The 19,429-nt window shown below is 38.3% G+C and overlaps 1 protein-coding gene across 2 annotated transcripts in view; it reads right to left on the bottom strand.

Annotated features, from left to right (window-relative positions):
• Positions 1–18,901, bottom strand: part of Uvrag (UV-resistance associated gene) — a 113,779-nt gene extending 94,878 nt beyond the window's left edge. Inside the window, exon 1 of one of the 2 annotated variants that reach the window (XM_090385827.1) lies at positions 18,681–18,901. The gene's annotated coding sequence lies outside the window, so the exon portion shown is untranslated. The remainder of the gene's footprint in view (positions 1–18,680) is intronic. The other variant, XM_090385823.1, reaches the window with a different exon arrangement.
• Positions 18,902–19,429: the final 528 nt, after the last annotated feature.

Raw genomic sequence — 19,429 nt, 5'->3', positions numbered from 1 at the left:
GGGCTACTCTTGCAGCCTTTTTGCACTGCTCAGCAAACTTCATATGTGACTGCACAATTACCCCCAAGTCCTTTTCTCATTCTCCACTACCCAGAGTGTAGTACCACCCAGTTGGTACGTTACTCTGGGGTTACTGCTACCCATATGCAGTACTTTACATTTGTCAATGTTAAACTTCAGTTGCCACCTCTCAGCCCATCTGCTCAACTTTTCCAGATCCTGATGCAGTAGTACACTATCATTACTGTCATTAACAACCCTGCCAACATTCGTATTGTTTGCAAACTTAGACATTAACCCTGATACACTTTCATCAATATCATTGATAAATACCGAAAAAAAAAAAAAAAAAACAATGGGCCCAACACTGAACCCTGGGGGACTCCACTAATAACATTAGTCCATGAAGAGCAGTATCCATTGATAACCACTCTGTCTTCTCCCACTCAACCATCCTTTTATCCATTGTAGCAACTTGCCATTAATGCCATACTTCTCCAATTTGTACAGTAGTCTTCCATGTGCCATTATCAAATTGCTTTCCTAAAATCCAAGTATATGATATCAAAATTATTCTTTGCATCCAGTTCCTTTGTGACCACATCATAGTATCCAATCAAATTTGTCAGACAAGACTTTCCCTTAACAAACCCATGCTGTGTCTGAACTATAACTGCAGTTTTGTCTAGATGATCCTTCATTGCTTCCTTAAGCAGTGACTCCATTATTTTCCCTGGAACAGAAGTTGGACTAATAGGTCTGTAATTACCCATGTCATCCTTTCATCCCCCTTTGTGAATTGAGGACACATTTGCACATCTCCAGTCTACGGGGATCTCCCCCTGAGTCCAAGGCAGCTTTCATAATTATGGCTAAAGATTTGCTTACCTCCTTTGCTGCTTCCTTTAATATAATTGGATAGATCCCATCCACCCCAGTTGCCTTTCTTATGTTTAACTTCAACAATTTCTCCTCCACTTTACTATCATTTATTACAAAATCATCTAGCTCCCTGCCAGAGTTTAATTCACCTCTAGCATTCCCCTTCTTGAATAACTCCTCATGTGTGAATGTAGATGCAAAATACTCATTTATGTTAGTTACCTGAGCAGGATCATCAACAGATGATCCATAGATATCAAGTGGGCCAATCTGATTCATCCCCTTCCTCATAGAGTTTACATAAGTAAAGAACCCTTTGCTGTTTTTTTTTTTTTTTTTTTGCATCCTTTGTCAAAGATTTCTCGTAATCTGTCTTTGCCTGCTTAACCTCCTTTGTGACTTGAAATACAGACTAGCTTATATCTGCCATAGGCTTCTGTGTTGCCTGATAATTTATATGCATTCCATGCATTTCTCTTCTCTGCCAAGAGCCTCATTAATTCCTAAACCTTAAACAGTATTTCTTAGTTGGTATGAAAAGCCTAGTACCCTCCAAGATTATGTCCCTGAAGGCTTCCCATTTAGAATTCACCATTGGTAACAGCATCAGTTGATCCCACTGTATAGAATTTAAAAACTCTGAGACCATAGTAGTCGGCTTACAAAAACTCTTCCTCTTACCCCTGATGGTAGTTACATCTTTAAGTAAGTCCCACATCAGCACACTGTGATCAATGCCACCTAGTGGTTCCTTTATACGCAGATTCTTAATGCATGAAGAATCTGCTGATAATCAGATCAAGAGTATTACTCCCTCTGGTTGCCTCTCAAACATGTTGCTGCAGAAAACATGTCATCCAATAAATCCACAAAGGTCTTGCTAACATGCGAGTGACCAACCCACAAGTTCCAGTCAATATCTGGAGAGTTAAAGTTCCCCATTACAAGACATTTTGATTTACTGGCCCACTATTTCTGTGCACTATTACTCATTATGCTCATCAGATTCATTAGGCCTATAACACACACCTACTCTCATTTTCCCCTTCCCAGTGCTTATGTCACACCACACTGACTCAACATTGCATTGTCCACCAATGTCAACTGGATACACTTCCTTAGATTTTATGTTTCTTAACAAACAGCATAACCCCTCCTGTCCTGTCTATCCTTTCTGTACACATTGTACTCCCCAATTTCGAATTCCGCACTGTTTAAATCCCTGTGGCACCACGTCTTTGATATCCCAACAATATCCACATTTGATGTCTTGACCAGCACTTCAAATCCATCAAATTTATTTACTATACTCCTAGCATTGGTGTACATGCAAGTATACATACACCTATTCTTACTCTTAGTTACCCTAACACAACCCATGTATTTACTTGTTCTATGATGACTCCCAGCAGCCCTTGAAATCCCCAGTAACTTGCTATCCAGGCTGTCCCTCATTCCAATAGAAGCAGTGCAAGAATCGCTTTCATCTCTGCCTCTATTGGTCTGCGAATCCCCCCAAGCTAGCAGTGAAAAATAATGTGTGAAAAAAAAAATCAGAAAAGTGGAACTACAAAGACTGACTGCTTCATCGCAATGTTGCATCATAGCATTTTTGTTACCTGTATGAAGATTTTTTTTTTTTTTTCTTCTGGCCAAATATGGAATTTTTCAAGACCAGCAACCCTCCAATTTACCAGATGTCCACATCTATGTGGTTTTTTTTTTTTTTTTTGTTTCTTATGCCGTGGGTAAAAAATGAAAGAACATTGATTGATAACATGTAAACAAAGAGTATGTTGTTGTTATTTGGTTTTTAGGAGCATTAGCAACTAAGGCCATATTGCTCCGGGGATATGTGGTGGTCATTCCCTGACCTTTCCGCATCCTCTGTATTTGGTGGTCACGGGCTCGAATCCCGGTCTAATCAAGAAGCGTGTGCTACGCACTGACACTCCTGCCCACCTGGCTACGGAGGCGCCAAACAAAGAGTAATACAATGGCTTGGCCTTAGGCAATTTCAAAATCAGCTTTCTAGAAGTGCTTCCAAGAATGGGGAAATTATTGGGCCATGTGCATTTCCCCAGAAAGAACACTATTTCAAATATTTCCCATCCTGTAAATATGCTGACTGTCACCATACTATATCAGTTTGGATACTTTTTTGAATAGACTCTATTCATATAATTATAATAATCATAAAAATGCTAACTACACTACAGAAAGCCATAACTGAAGCCAAACAGAGTACAGCATCCCTATCAAGGTACTAATACCAAATTTTAGAAAATGAATAAATGAATTGGGGATTACAAACAGGTGGAACTTACATTTGAAAAATTAACTCTGGGAATAGAAAGTTCATTTCTTTCTGGTATGGAGATAATGGGAGGATATTTCAAATACTAAGTTTATGCTCCTTCCTGCCTGAATGGGGTAAGACATTGCTTCAGAGTTTGTTACAGCTCTGATGAGTTTCTCTTTCTATTAATAGATGTACTACTGTCATTTCTTCACAGATTTGTTGACTCTAAAGATGACTGTAATTCCTGTCTGTACTGCTACACTGATTCAGTATTGAATTTATTTTCGAAATGCAGATTATGTGTTTGTGAAAGTGTGAATGGAGTATGAAAGAATAAAGGAGATGCCCTACTTTCTGTTCACAGCTTCTATGGAGAAGCATTTAATGGGAAAATGCCTCTTTAGAGGGTCTTCTCTGGTACAAGATGTCCATGGACAGCAGGGATTTTCTGAACTCCTATATATAAGGACACCCTAATGTATGGAAAGCTGAGTCAGATCTCATAATATACATCTTTAATGTGCTCTTTGAAAAGGGTGTTAAATCACCTATAGGATTCCTCCACTGTAGGATTCTCAGTGACAGAATGCTTGAAAAGCTGTTCTGATCCTACCTGGAATACTGAGATATTAAACTCCCTAACAACCTTTGCTTCCATCTCAATGATGTTGGGGCATTGAATATGGTGGTATTGCCCCTGTTGCAAAGATGGTACTTTGAGGATTGCTAAAATCACAAATGTACTAATAGTCTTTAAAATAGCTATAATGGTAATGTCATTGGAGGGATGGCTATTTCCTGGTGATGGTTCTGGTGTTTTTAATCTCCTGGAGAAGAATTTTGCCTTCCCATACTTAAAGGACAGATCCTTCTTTCAGGCTTAAGTGAGGAGACAGTCCATAGACAACCATTTTTCACAGTTTTAACAAACTGGATGGCTGGGGATCTCTATACTGAAGAGCTTGATCCCACAGATGCTCAAATTGCATTATGGTCTGGTGATTGGGAAGTCTCTTGAATTCACTCTCATATTCGTGGAACCAGTTCTGTACAATTCTAACTTTATGATATGGCTCATTATCCTGCTGGCTGGAAGAACTCATTCATAGATGGATACACTGTAGCCACAGGTTATCTGGAAATTGTTTCCAGCCAAGTACCAAAAACAATTTCCAGAGATATGTGGCATCCAAATGTGAACTACAAAAAACTAATCTCCACACCATTACATTGCCCCCACCAACCAGTCCGTATAAAATTAGATCTTAACATCAACCAAGGAAACTTGCAAGTGGATTACTTAAGGTCCTGAAACTGTCTATTGTTAGGAATAGTGATTAACTGGGGAATGCAAAGAAAAACAGCAGGCTTCTTTACTTATATAACTCTATAAGGAAGGGGTTGAATCAGATTGGTCTGCTTGACATCGATGGTTTGACTGTAGATGATTCTGCTCAGATAGCTGAGTATTTTGCATCTACATTCACACATGAGAAATTGTATAGGGAAGCAAAGAACAGAAGCTTATTAAATTCTAACAGGGAGCTAAATGATTTTTTAATAACTGAGCAAAGTGGAGGAGAAACTGAAGTTAAACATAAGAAAAGTGCCTTCACCTTTTGAATTCACAAAGGGGGGATCAAAAGCTGTTCTGATCCATTATGAGTCCATAATGGATCAGAACAGCTTTAACCAATGAGTCCATTATTTTCCAAATTATTTAACCAATGAGTCCATTAGGGAAAATAATGGACTCATTGGTTAAAGAAGCATTGCAGGATCATCTAGAGAAGACTGGAGTAATAATTCAGACACGGCATGGGTTTGTTAAGGGGAAGTCTTGCCTGACCAATATGAGTGGATACTATGATGTAGTCACAAAGAAAGGAACTGGATGCAAAAAATAATTTTGATATCATATACTTTGAATGTCACAAAAGCTTTTGATACTGTTGCACATGGAAGCCTACTGTACAAATTGGAGCAGCATGGCATTAAGGGTACGTTGATATAATGCATAAAAGGATGGTTGAGTGGGAGAAGACAGAGTGGTAATCAATGGACACTGCTCTTCGTGGACTAGTGTTATTAGTAAAGTCCCCAGGGTTCAGTGTTGGGCCAATTGTTGTTTTTTATATTTATCAATGATATTGATGAAGCTATATCAAGCTTAATTTTGAAGTTTGCAGATGATACAAAGGTTGGCAGGATTGTTAATGACAGTATGCTACTAGAGGAAGAATCCCATCAGCATTCAGATTGCCCAAACCATTCTTGGCCTTATACACCTCAGTCAGATCACCTCATGGGTGCCTAGTCTCCAGATGCTGCAATTTGCAGAACTTGAGCATTTCTTGGTAACAGCAACCCTTTGTTCCACTAACTAATCTCATTGCCCTTCTCTGTACTCATTCCAGCAGCTCTACATCTTTCCTAAAATGAGGCCTCCAGACCTTATGTAGTACTCAAGTGTGACCTGACCATAGCCTTATACAAGGGGATAATCACCTTCTTATAGCTCAATCCAGTATGAAAAGGTAGTGAGATGAAAGGTTTAAGTGAATTTGAATATGGAATGATAATTAGCATCACACATGCCAGTATGACTATCTCAGAAAATGCAACTTGCTAGGGTTTTCACATATGACCATGTCTTGGGTATATCAAGATTAGTCTAATAACCAAATAACACCCAGCAACAGTGATACTGTAGTCAGAAACAGCTCATACAGTACTCTAGGTGTGGCCTGACCATTGCCTTATACAAGGGAATAATCACCTCCTTATCCCTGCTAGAAAAATTCCTATATTTCATTGACAATACACCATGGGCTACTCTTGCAGCCCGTCTGCACTGCTCAGAGAACTTCATATCTGCCTGCACAACCACCCCCAGGTCCCTTTCATTCTCTACCACTGTCAGTGTAGTATCACAGAGTTGATACGTTGCTCTGGGGTTGCTGTTTCCCATGTGTAGTACTTTACATTTGTCAATGTTAAACTTCATTTGCCACCACTCAGCCCATCTGCTCAACCTTTCCAGATCCTGTTGCAGCAGCATAGTGTCAGTAGTGTCCTTGACAACCCTGCCTACCTTTGTATCGTCTGCAAACTTCGACATTAAGCTTGATATACCATCATCAATATCATTTATGAATACAGAAAACAATAATGGACCCAACACTGAGCCCTGAGAGACTCCACTAATAACATTAGTCCACGACGAGCAGTGTCCATTGATTACCACTCTCTGTCTTCTCCCCCTCAGCCACCCCTTTATCTACAGCAGCAATTTGCCTCCAATGTCACACTGCTCCAATTTGTGCAGCAGTCTTCCCTGTGCAACAGTATCAAAAGCCTTTCTAAGATCCAAGTATATAATATCAAAGTTATTTCCTGCATCCAGTTCCTTTGTGACTGCATCATAGTATCCAATCAAATTGGTCAGGCAAGACTTCCCCTTAACAAAACCATGCTGTGTCCGAGCTATAACTGAAGTCTTGTCTAAATGATCCTGCAGTGCTTCTTTAACTAGTGCCTTGAATAATTTTACTGGAACAGAAGTTAAACTCACAGGTCTATAATTACGTGTGTCAGCCTTTGATCCTCCTTTGTGAATTCGGCTCACATTTGCACATATCCAGTCTGTGGGTACCTCCCCTGAGTCCAAGGAAGCTCTCATAATTATGGCTAAGGGTTTGCTTACTTCCTCTGCTGCCTCCTTTAATATAACTGGATAGATCTCATCCACCCCGGGTGCCTTTCTTGTGTTTATCTTCAACAATTTCTCCTCCACTTTACTCTCAGTTATCATATGATTCTCTAGCTTACTGCTAGAATTGAATACACCTCTGGTTTTTCCCCTCACTAAATAACTTCTCATGTGTGAATGTCGATGCAAAATATTCATTTAGTTTGTTAGCTACCTGAGCAGGATCATCAACAGTTGACCCATCGATATCAAGTGGACCAATCTGATTCATCCCCTTCCTTCTAGAGTTTACATAAGTAAAGAACTCTTTGCTGTTTTTCTTTGTATCCCTTGCCAAAGATTTCTCATAATCTGCCTTCGCCTGCCTAACCTCCTTTGTAACTTGGTTACAGATCAAGTTGTATCTATCATAGGCTTCTGTGTCATGTGTTAATTTGTATGTATCCCATGCATGTTTCTTCTCTGCCATATGCCTCATCAGTTCATCTGACATCCATTTAGGCCCAAACCTTGAACAATATTTCTTAGTTGGTATGTAAAGCCTAGTAGCTTCCAGGATAAGTTCTTTGAATGCTTCCCATTTTGCATTTGCTGTTGGTAACATCATCAGTTGGTCCCACTGTATAGAATTTAAATACTGTCTTAGTCCATCGTAGTTGCCTTTACAAAAGCAATAACCCTTCCCTTTACCCCTAATGGTAGTTACCTCTTTGAGCAAATCCCACTTCAGCACACTGTGATCACTGCCACCTAGTGGTTCATTTATCTGCAGATTCTTAATGCATGAAGAATCACTGCTGATAATCAAATCAAGAGTATTCCTCTCTACAGTTGCCTCCCGAACATGCTGATGTAGAAAACAATCATCCAATAAATCCACAAAAGCCTTGTTAGTGTGTGAGTGACCAGTCCCCAAATTCCAGTCAATATCTGGGAAATTAAAATCTCCCATTATAAGACTCTCTGATTTACTGGCCCACTCTATTTCCCTGTACAGTTTCTTATTATACTCATCAGAGTCATTAGGCCTATAACACACTCCTACTCTCAATTTTGATCTCCCAATGCTTATGTCACACCAAACTGACTCGACACTGCACTGTCCCGCGATGTCCACTGGCTTCAATTCCTTGGATTTTATGTATTTCTTAACTAATAGCATAATCCCTCCTCCCTTCCTATCCAGTCTATCCTTTTTGTAGACGTTGTACTCCCCAAATTCCAGTTCTGCATTCCTTATATCTGTGTGACACCACGTCTCTGATATCCCAACAATATCTTCCTTTGATGTTTTGAGCAATACCTCAAATTCATCAAATTTATTTACTAAACTCCTAGCATTGATGTACACGCAAGTATACATGCACCTGTTTCTATTCTTAGCTACCCTAACACAACCCATGTGTTTACTTGTACCGCAATGACTCCCAGTAGTCTCTGAAATATCCTGCATCTTGTTTTTCAGGCTTCTGCTCATTCCAATAGAAGCAGTGCAAGAATCTCTTTCACCTCTGCCAGTGGCTACTGTTAATCTATTCGTCTTTGTCTCCCCCCAAGCTAGCAGTTTTCTGACCCCCCCTAACACTGCCTCGATAGCATCAGCAAATATTCTTGCACCCTTTCTATTTAAGTGTATTCCATCCCTGTAGAAGCAATCTCTCCTGTTAACAAGTACAGTCCAGGCTGAAAAAAAATTCTACCCCTTGAGCCTTGCACAATCTTTCCAGGGCCGAATTGATCAACAAGGCTCTCATCATATTCTCCCTCCTATCGTGTCTGGGCAGAATTGCAGACACTTTCAAATTCAACCCTATTTCACTGCTTTTTTTCAACCGTGACCTGTACTTGTTAAGCAATTCTGCCGGTCTCCTACTCTTGATATCATTAGTGCCAACGTGTACAACTATATCACCTTTTGTGCCCTTAAAAGATGATATCTGCTTTACAACGTCATCAACCTTTGCCCCTGGCAGACATACCCTGGCAGACCTACATTTTATACCACTGTCAAGTAAACTGTTAAGAAAGCAATAAGCACATACAGTACTCCGTCATGTAGAAAGTAAATTTAAATTAAATTAAATTTAAAAAACACTTAAACCACAAAATAATGCTGTTAATAGTTATAGGCAAGGCAAGGTGCTATTCTGCTCCTACGAACTTAACCACCCCATACCAAAAAATAAAGTAAATATAAAAATATAAGTAAAGAACAGAAAAGAAAAAGAACCAAAAGCAACACATCCTCAGGGGGAGAAAATGCATGATTCCCTGCCCAAAGAAAAACATACTCACAGCCCAGAGTACAAGTGCTACTAAAATAAAAATATCACAAAAAAGAAAACAGAGACCACAAGCACTATATTTTTAAGGGATTTGATATAATTTAATTTGTAATGTAACCAGTCATGCCTTGCTGCCTATTTACTATTGTAGGGTAAATTGTTTCACCCTGGACAAAGACATACAAAGGAAACTTACATATAAGTTTAAATAATAATTAATATCAATTCACTGTTAATGAAAAGTCAATAAGAAGCCCAATGTAATTCACAATGTAACTGCTATTGGCAACTCAGCCTATGGCCAGAGACTTGTGTAAAAGCCAGTGCTTTTACACAAGTCTCTGGCCATAGGCTGAGTTGCCAATAGCAGTTACATTGTGAATTACAGTGATGAAATGAAATATTAGTTGAGGTAGCATTAATGCCAAAAGTAACAATTGTGACAGTTACAACTGTTTTAAGTATTTTCAGGATCGATCTCCCCAACATCTGGGTTCAATAGTCTATAGAGCACGATCACTGTTCAGAGAATTTAGAATGCCTGGAACCATATTTGGGAAATATCTTTTGAATATGCCGAAAGCTAGAGCATATCTCAGACATACTTTGGAGGTTTCTTCCTGGTATTTTGCAGCCAGCGATGTTTCCAGATGTTGAGATAATCATGCAAGTTGAGAAATGCCTTTAATTTTTGAATGTGGCACTTATGCTGGGGGGGGATATAACAGGTTTATATATAGAGTCATCTTGTAAGCAGTATATGAGAGGTGAAATCAACTATTGCTCACTTTATCAAGACCCCAAACTTTCTTAACAGTGATCCAAGATCAGGTGAAACATCTCCAACAAGTAGCACATTATGGAACTTTAAATATATCACTATATACTTCCTGATCTTCCTGATTATTTCCTAGTTATGGGTTCAGCAGAGGTCAAGTTTTGATTTCCCAAAAGTTAAAATTTTGATGATAATGTATGTAGACTTGCTCATTATTAGCATTAGCAGAGGCATTTGATGCAAGAAAGCAAGCTTATGCAGCATCAGCCAAAAAAAAAAAAAAAAACCCACTTTCACTTCACCCCTCTGTTCGTTCAAAATACCTGTCCAGCTGAGCCTTAAACTTATTTAGGCTATCAACCTCCACCACAAGGGATGGAAGTCTGTTCCACCAACCAACCACCCGCTGGCTAAAGGCAAATTTCCGCACATCTATCCTACATCTGTCTTTCCTCAATTTGAATTTATGCCCTCTCAGGTGATTTTTCTGAGCTAGAGGAAGAATCCCATCAGCATTGAGCATGCTTAAACCATTCAAGGCTTTATACACCTCTATCAGATCACCTCGCTGGTGCCTAGTCTCCAGACACTGTAATTTGCAAAACTTAAGCCTTTCTTCGTAAGAGCACCCCTTTGTTCCATTCACTAATCTTGTTGCCCTTCTCTGTACTCGTTCCAGCAGCTCTACATCCTTCTTGAAATGAGGCCTCCAGACCTGTATACAGTACTCTAGGTGTGGCCTGACCATCGCCTTACACAATGGAATAATCACCTCCTTATCCCTGCTGGAAAAATTCCTGTATATCATTGACAATACTCCATGGGCTACTCTTGCAGCCCGTCTGCACTGCTCAGAGAACTTCATATCTGCCTGCACAACCACCCCCAAGTCCCTTTCATTCTCTACCACTGTCAGTGTAGTACCACAGAGTTGATACGTTGCTCTGGGGTTGCTGTTTCCCATGTGTAGTACTTTACATTTGTCAATGTTAAACTTCATTTGCCACCTCTCAGCCCATCTGCTCAACCTTTCCAGATCCTGTTGCAGCAGCATAGTGTCAGTAGTGTCCTTGACAACCCTGCCAACCTTTGTATCGTCTGCAAACTTGGACATTAAGCCCGATATACCATCATCAATATCATTTATAAATACAGAAAAAAACAATAATGGACCCAACACTGAGCCCTGAGGGACTCCACTAATAACATCAGTCCACGATGAGCAGTGTCCATTGATTACCACTCTCTGTCTTCTCCCCCTCAACCACCCCTTTATCCATAGCAGCAATTTGCCTCCAATGTCACACTGCTCCAATTTGTGTAGCAGTCTTCCATGTGCAACAGTATCAAAAGCCTTTCTAAGATCCAAGTATATAATATCAAAGCTATTCCCTGCATCCAGTTCTTTTGTGACTGCATCATAGTATCCAATCAAGTTGGTCAGGCAAGACTTCCCCTTAACAAAACCATGCTGTGTCCGAGCTATAACTGAAGTCTTGTCTAAATGATCCTGCAGTGCTTCTTTAACCAGTGCCTCCATTAATTTTCCTGGAACAGAAGTTAAGCTCACAGGTCTATAATTACTTGTGTCAGCCTTTGATCCTCCTTTGTGAATTGGGGTCACATTTGCACATTTCCAGTCTATGGGTACCTCCCCTGAGTCCAAGGAAGCTCTCATAATTATGGCTAAGGGTTTGCTTACTTCCTTTGCTGCCTCCTTTAATATAACTGGATAGATCCCATCCACCCCGGGTGCCTTTCTTGTGTTTATCTTCAACAGTTTCTCCTCCACTTTACTCCCAGTTATTTCAAGATTCTGTAGCTTACTGCTAGAGTTGAATACACCTCTGGCATTCCCCTCGCTGAATAACTCCTCACATGTGAATGTCGATGCAAAATATTCATTTAGTTTGTTAGCTACCTGAGCAGGATCATCAACACTTGACCCATCAATATCAAGTGGACCAATCTGATTCATCCCCTTCCTTCTAAAGTTTACATAAGTAAAGGACTCTTTGCTGTTTTTCTTTGCATCCCTTGCCAAGGATTTCTCGTAATCTGCCTTCGCCTGCCTAACCTCCTTTGTAACTTGGTTGCATATCAACTTGTATCTATCATAGGCTTCTGTGTCATGTGTTAATTTGTATGTATCCCATGCATTTTTCTTCTCTGCCATATGCCTCATTAGTTCATCTGACATCCATTTTGGCCTAAACCTTGAACAATATTTCTTAGTTGGTATGTAAAGCCTAGTAGCTTCCAAGATAAGTTCTTTGAATGCTTCCCATTTTGAATTTGCTGTTGGTAACATCATCAGTTGGTCCCACTGTATAGAATTTAAATACTGTCTCAGTCCATCGTAGTCGCCTTTACAAAAGCAATAACCCTTCCCTTTACCCCTAATGGTAGTTACCTCTTTGAGTAAATCCCACTTCAGCACACTGTGATCACTGCCACCTAGTGGTTCATTTATCTGCAGATTCTTAATGCATGAAGAATCACTGCTGATAATCAAATCAAGAGTATTACTCCCTCTAGTTGCCTCCCGAACATGCTGATGTAGAAAACAATCATCCAATAAATCCACAAAAGTCCTGCTAGTGTGTGAGTAACCAGCCCCCAAATTCCAGTCAGTCAATATCTGGGAAATTAAAATCTCCCATTATAAGACACTGATTTACTGGCCCACTCTATTTCCCTGTACAGTTCCTTATTATACTCATCAGAGTCATTAGGCCTATAGCACACTCCTACTCTCAATTTTGATCTCCCAATGTTTATGTCACACCAAACTGACTCCACACTGCACTGTCCAGCGATGTCGACTGGCTTCACTTCCTTGGTTTTTATGTGTTTCTTAACTAATAGCATAATCCCTCCTCCCTTCCTATCCAGTCTATCCTTTTTGTAGACGTACTCCCCAAATTCCAGTTCTGCATTCCTTATATCTGTGTGACACCACGTCTCTGATATCCCAACAATATCTTCCTTTGATGTTTTGAGCAATACCTCAAATTCATCAAATTTATTTACTAAACTCCTAGCATTGGTGTACACGCAAGTATACCTGCACCTGTTTCTATTCTTAGCTACCCTAACACAACCCACGTGTTTACTTGTACCGCAATGGCTCCCAGCAGTCTCTGAAATACCATGAATCTTGTTTTTCAGGCTTCTGCTCATTCTAATAGAAGCAGTGCAAGAATCTCTTTCACCTCTGCCAGTGGCTACTGTCAATCTATTGGTCTTTGTCTCCCCCCAAGCTAGCAGTTTTCCGACCCACCTAACACTGCCTCGATAGCATCAGCAAATATTCTTGCACCCTTTCTATTTAAGTGTATCCCATCCCTGTAGAAGCAATCTCTCCTGTTAACAAGTACAGTCCAGGCTGAAAAAAATTCTACCCCTTGAGCCTTGCACAATCTTTCCAGGGCCGAATTGATCGACAAGGCTCTCATCATATACTCCCTCCTATCGTGTCTGGGCAGAATTGCAGACACTTTCAAATTCAACCCTAATTCTCGGCTTTTGTTCAACAGTGACCTGTACTTGTTAAGCGTATAATTATTATATTAGCTATATTTAATTATTAGCTATAGGTTACAAATAAAAACATATGAACTAAATCAACACAGCAATTCTCTGGGTTTTAAATAAATATAGTAAATGAAAACAAGACAAGATAACAACAGTTGATTAAAAACACAACTTGTATTAAAAAAAAAAAAAAAACTGAAGACAGACAGCTATGGGGGAGCAGAAAAGTTCTTTTCTAGACTCTGTAATAAATACAGAAGGCAGAACTATAGAAAGTTCAAACACCCTGCAGTATAAGTAAGATATGGAAGTCAAAAGCAAAAAAAAAAAAAAAAAAAAAAAAGCATGGGCACCTCCGTAGCCAAGTGGGAAGGAGCAGCAGTTCGTAGCACACACTTCTTGATTAGACTGGGTTCGAGCCCATCACTACCAAATACGGAGGATGCGGAAAGGTCACGCAATGACCACAGCATATCCCGGAGCAATATGGCCTTAGTTGCTAATGCTCCTAAAAACCAAATAACAAACAAAAGTATGATATTCAATACTAATAAAAAAAAAATTTATTAGTTATGTTTTTGAGATCAGATCCCAGTAAGCTGATAAAAAGATGTGTGTGTAAAATTAATTATTACTGATAAAGGCAGAAAACAAGAATATAAAAAAAAAATGGAAATGTCTGCTGAAAGAGGTAGTGAAGGACATAAAAACATGCTAGTAATTTGACATTTCACTTGTTGGTAACAAAAAAAAAAAAAAAAAACTCATGCTTTGATAAACATGCAGTACAGTAATACATTAATTTAGAATTGGAAGAATAAAAATAAAAGTAAATTTTGATTACCCTGGCCATACATAGTCTCCAAATTGTAAATTACTATAAGTTCATTGCAACAGTTGTCATGATGGTTTCATAAAATTAAATTTTTTTACTCACTAACCATGCAGCACAGTAAAGCATCTAACTACTAAGAAAAAAGTAGTGTGTGCCGAACACGCATAACGGAAGTTAAGTGAAACTTCTTTAGGCGAATGTTTATCACTTCACCAAGGATCCCGTATTGAGCGTATGAATGCCGCAGGTGATGAATCTGCATGAATGGGAGCCTCGGAGATATGAGATGTTTCATTACCAAATCTAGTTTCGTCAAGTGCTGTGGCACTGGATGATATTTAAAACCATTTAATTTCGATACAGCCGGAATGACTTTGTTCTTGAGAGAGCCACTACAGCTGATACAGGCTGACATCTGACTTGCATCCTCAGTTGGAAATGCTGTTTGAAGAAGAGTGTGATCACGAACTGCTACAATCTTCACATCATTTTTGAACGAAAGCCGATTACACACAGAACTGAAATCTGGATGCTTCAGTGTTTCTCAAAATCCTGGTGCTGCTCCAGCTGTGTATTACGTGTTGAACGATCTGATAGAATAATTCTGTCAGTCGGTTTTGGCTTCTTTGCTTTTCGTTTATGAATGGGCTTTGAGGACCCTTCATTTTCATTTGCAGTATCAACTTCCATCACAACTCCTTCCAAATTCACTTCTAACATTTCTGGGGAGATGAAAGGCTCTGAAGATGTGGATGGACCTTCTCTGGCTTCTTTGTTCAACTCCATCACATGCTGTAATTTCTCTGCTGTCGAAACAGCTTAGATCTCTCCTTTGTACTCAATAAAAGTGGTTTCAGTGGTAGCATTGCACGTATACATGCTCTATAAGCCTTAAAATGCTCACTATCAATGTTTGACATGTTGAATTATAAATTTTTTTCTGTCAAAATTTTTGTTTATTAAATACGGTGGAGAATGACACAATCAGTAGAGATACTGATTGGGTCATGTGACACTCATGCCTGGTAAGGGGTGGTACAATGGTGGGGGGGATGAATCATTCCATGTTGCATTTTCTTGGTGATTTTTGTCAATCCACAGATATTAGGGCAAATAATGCAAGATTATATTGCATCAGCAAAAAAAAAAAAAAAAAAGTCCATCTCGTCTAATAATTTATATAATTGTTTCTTAAATTTATTCAACACCAAATGGAATTTTATTCTAACAATCAATTACTCTGTAAATTTTGGCACATCTATTCTACAACCATCCTTTTTCAATTTAAAAAAGCCTCCTTATGTGCATCAACCAAGAAAGAATAAGGATGACAAGAGCATTTATTTTATTCAATTCGTTTAATGCCTCAAACACTTCAATCAAGTTTCTCACAGCTGCCTGGTTTTCAGATGCTGCAATTTACAGAATGTCTTTTGTGGTAAGAGTATTGCTTTTGTGCATCTGACTAATCTTGTTGGTCTCTCTGTACTTCTTCCAACAGATCCACATTCTTTCTAAAATGAGGCTTCCAGACACATATGCAGTATTCAAGATGCAGCCTGACCACTGCCGCATATACAATGGTATAATAGTCCCTAGTCAAAAATTTATTGTATACTGCTGACAGTACCCCATGAGCTATCCTAGCAGCCTGTCTGCACTACTCTGAGAACTTCAATGTTGGTTTATACAATTACCAATAGGTCTTTTTCATTCTCCACCACCTTGAGTGTGGTACTGCCCAATTGGTAGGCTATTCTGGGATTACTGCTAACCAAGTGCAGTCCCTTGCATTCAATATTAAACTTCAACTGCCACTTTTTCCATCTGCCCAGTTTCTCTAGATCTTGTTTCAGTAGCAGACTGATTCCTGTCATTAACCACCCCTACAACCTTTCAGCAAACGGCATTAAACACGGTATGTCTTTATCAATATTGAATATTGAAAACAGTAAGGGGTCCGTCCAGTGATAAACGCTTAAAAAAAATTATAATTGGAATAGCTTAAACAAATATAAAATTACTAATTAAAATCTGAACATAGTGAGAGAGAGAAATAAAAAATTGCAGCTAATTTTTTACTACTAAGTTGTAATAGCAAACCAGTATTTGTTCAGATTAATTTAATTGGAGTGGGCAATTTGTTTTTAATAAAATTGAATGCATCCTCTAAGCAGACCTATGGCAGTTTCCTGCAAAATTAAGATTATTGTTACATTAAAAGCAGTATATTTTGTTGCTAAGTAGATCAAAGGCATCAATCCTATTCACCACAGTGTTACTGCTGGCATTGACAAAATTTTCTCATTTTATACTCAAAACTGCTAGCTTTGCATAATGAATGCAATAATAATAATTTAATAGATGTATTTATGATTAAAAAAAAAACTGAAATCCTAAGGGTCTGAAGAAACCTAAAAACTGAAGCTTCCACACCCACTTTAGCCTTCCTATGATTTCATAACAAAATATTTCCATGTCAAACAGAATACAGCTGTTATGGAAGGAAGAAAAAATAAATAAAAACATGCTGTTACAAATCTTTAACTTCCTCTGCAAGAATACTGTAGAATTTATAATTACAGATGACATATTAAAGATATATTCATTATAATATATATGTCTTCTTTATATGGTCATATATAAAGATATATATGGTCATATATATCTTTATATAAAGAAGACCATATCTATATATGGTCTTCTTTCATATACAAAAATCTCAGCTCAAGTAGCACTAAAACAGAACATATTTACTTTTTGTTAAAAAAAAAAAAAAAAAAAAATTCAGAGAAATCATTAGTGTTTTTTTTTTTTTAAAACTGGGGTCAATAACAGAAAACAGCTGAAATATTCATTCTCCTTTCTTTCTGTTTCTTCAAAATAATTTGTTAGTAAACAAGTCTGGAGTCTAGGCACCTGCGAGGTGATCTGATTGAGGTGTATAAGGCTTGCTCAATGGTTTGAGCAAGCTTAATGCTGATGCGATTCTTCCTCTTCCACAGATTAATCATCTGAGGAGACAAATTCATATTGAGGAAGGACAGTTGTAGAATAGATGTGCAGAAATTTGCATTTAGCCAGCAGGTGGTTGATTGCTGGAACAAACTTCCATCTGTTGTTATAGAAGTTGACAGGTTAAATAAATTCAAGGCAGAACTAGACAAACGTTTGGATCGAATGGATAGGTGAAATGGGGAAGGGTTTGATTTTTTTGGCTGATGCTGTATAAGCTTGTTTTCTTGCATCATATGCCTCTACTAATGCTATTTACAGTATAATTTAGAGTAAATATTGTAACATAACTGTTGGTCAAGCAAAAACATTTCAATGAAGAGAATTCAACAGATCATTTCAACAGAAGATAATTCAAAATAAGCCAATGTAAAAATGGAAATACTTTGGTTGATAATCAAGTATGGAAATTTTTTGTTTTTCTTTTATTGCTTTCTCTTACTGTGCTAGCTTTTTTGCTAATGCTAAGTTGGAAAAAGTTAAATCACCTTGGACTACTGAAAATTGCTATGCAAATCCATTCTAGTTATAATACACATTTTCCGTTATATTTTCTTATTATTTGATGATGTGCGCTATTTGAAGAATTCACAAACCATCGGCACTCTCACCACGTAATCTTCAAGGGCACTCGCGATAACGGGTATCAAATAATATCGTTGAGACAGGTAATGGAAAAGGCAATTAAGGCCACGAGGCGTCGTATTATTCAGTGTGTAAACTGTATATATTCTTTGACCAGCGTATGTAGGAGGGGGAAAAAACCGAATTGGTTTTTTCCTCCACCTGGAACCGTTAACTACAAGTGAAAAAGTAGATTTTAGACAGAGTTCCACGGTCTGCGATGAGAATATAACACCTTTTCCAAACGGTAACGAGTGGCGAAGTCACTAGGTAGTACGGACGGAAGACGCTGTTACGAGATAAACAAAACTACAGGGGAAAGAAGGGGGAATCACTTAACTGGTCAGGAGATTAGAGTAAGTCAAGTTTTTGAATAAATGGACATATTTAATGCGCAGACAGCAGCTCACACTTGCTTGTTTCTTAATTTCCTTAAGAAGCAAAATCACAGCTTGTTTAATCAATGATACCGAAAGGTTGCGAAATATTCATCTCTAGGTTTCTGCTTCGCAAGTTTACCTAGAAAGATATACACACTTGTCAAGATCTACCGTTAAATGTAATTTTCCATAAGTCTTCTCTTAAGAACTAGTGATCACTTATGATATCATAGAAAAATCTTAAAAGTTTCTCAAATTAATAAATCTTCGTTAAATAAAGAACTACTTATGCCAAATACCGCAGTAATCTAGTATGGAAAAAAACAATACCTACGTAATCTCACATGAATGACCCATTAACATAACTGTCATCCCGCTAGACAATACATCAGCTGGATAAGATATTGTAGTTCTTTAAAAACCATAAATATTTGTAATTTAAAACCATTAAATCCACTGACACAACAAGAGAGTAGAAAACAGTTTACGATCAACTCGTGACCGCATATCCATTGAATCACACACGCCAGTTCCGAGTTATCTGTCGACACATTTTATCATAAGCTAAACTTAAAATTTATTCCTATTCATATAGATGATATCATAAAATTACAAATACTTATTAATTACATATTGTAAAGACTATGAGTAACCGAACAATCATAACACTACAGTCCATGCTGAAACAGTTATTTAATATAACCCATACGGTTCTTCAGATGTTATCGTTCACAATTAACCGGAAAAACGTCATTCGCAATATATACACAAGAGAGGGCACTAGTGTGCACAAATACACTAAAGTTGCAAATAATAACAATACATAATATTGTTATTGATAAATATTAAAGGTTGGTCTGATGGTTGTTGCAAGGTTCCAGGAGCAACAGCAATTTGGGTCATATTGCACTGCATATAATATGCTTGTAAATTGCGTGTGTGTGTTCTGTGGTCGATTTGCTGTTTCCTGGACGAAAAACAGAAGTTTCCGGAACCAAAAATCATGCTGCGCTCGCCTAAGAACGACTAACTCAGCCACGTTGTGTAAAAGGCACAAAAAATTCATAGCATCTTCAGAT

This window comes from Mastigoproctus giganteus, chromosome 1 (assembly GCF_048544385.1).
Source record: "Mastigoproctus giganteus isolate SK-2022 chromosome 1, ASM4854438v1, whole genome shotgun sequence".
Classification (NCBI taxonomy): domain Eukaryota; kingdom Metazoa; phylum Arthropoda; class Arachnida; order Uropygi; family Thelyphonidae; genus Mastigoproctus; species Mastigoproctus giganteus.
This window is presented reverse-complemented; position numbering and strand designations above follow the sequence as displayed.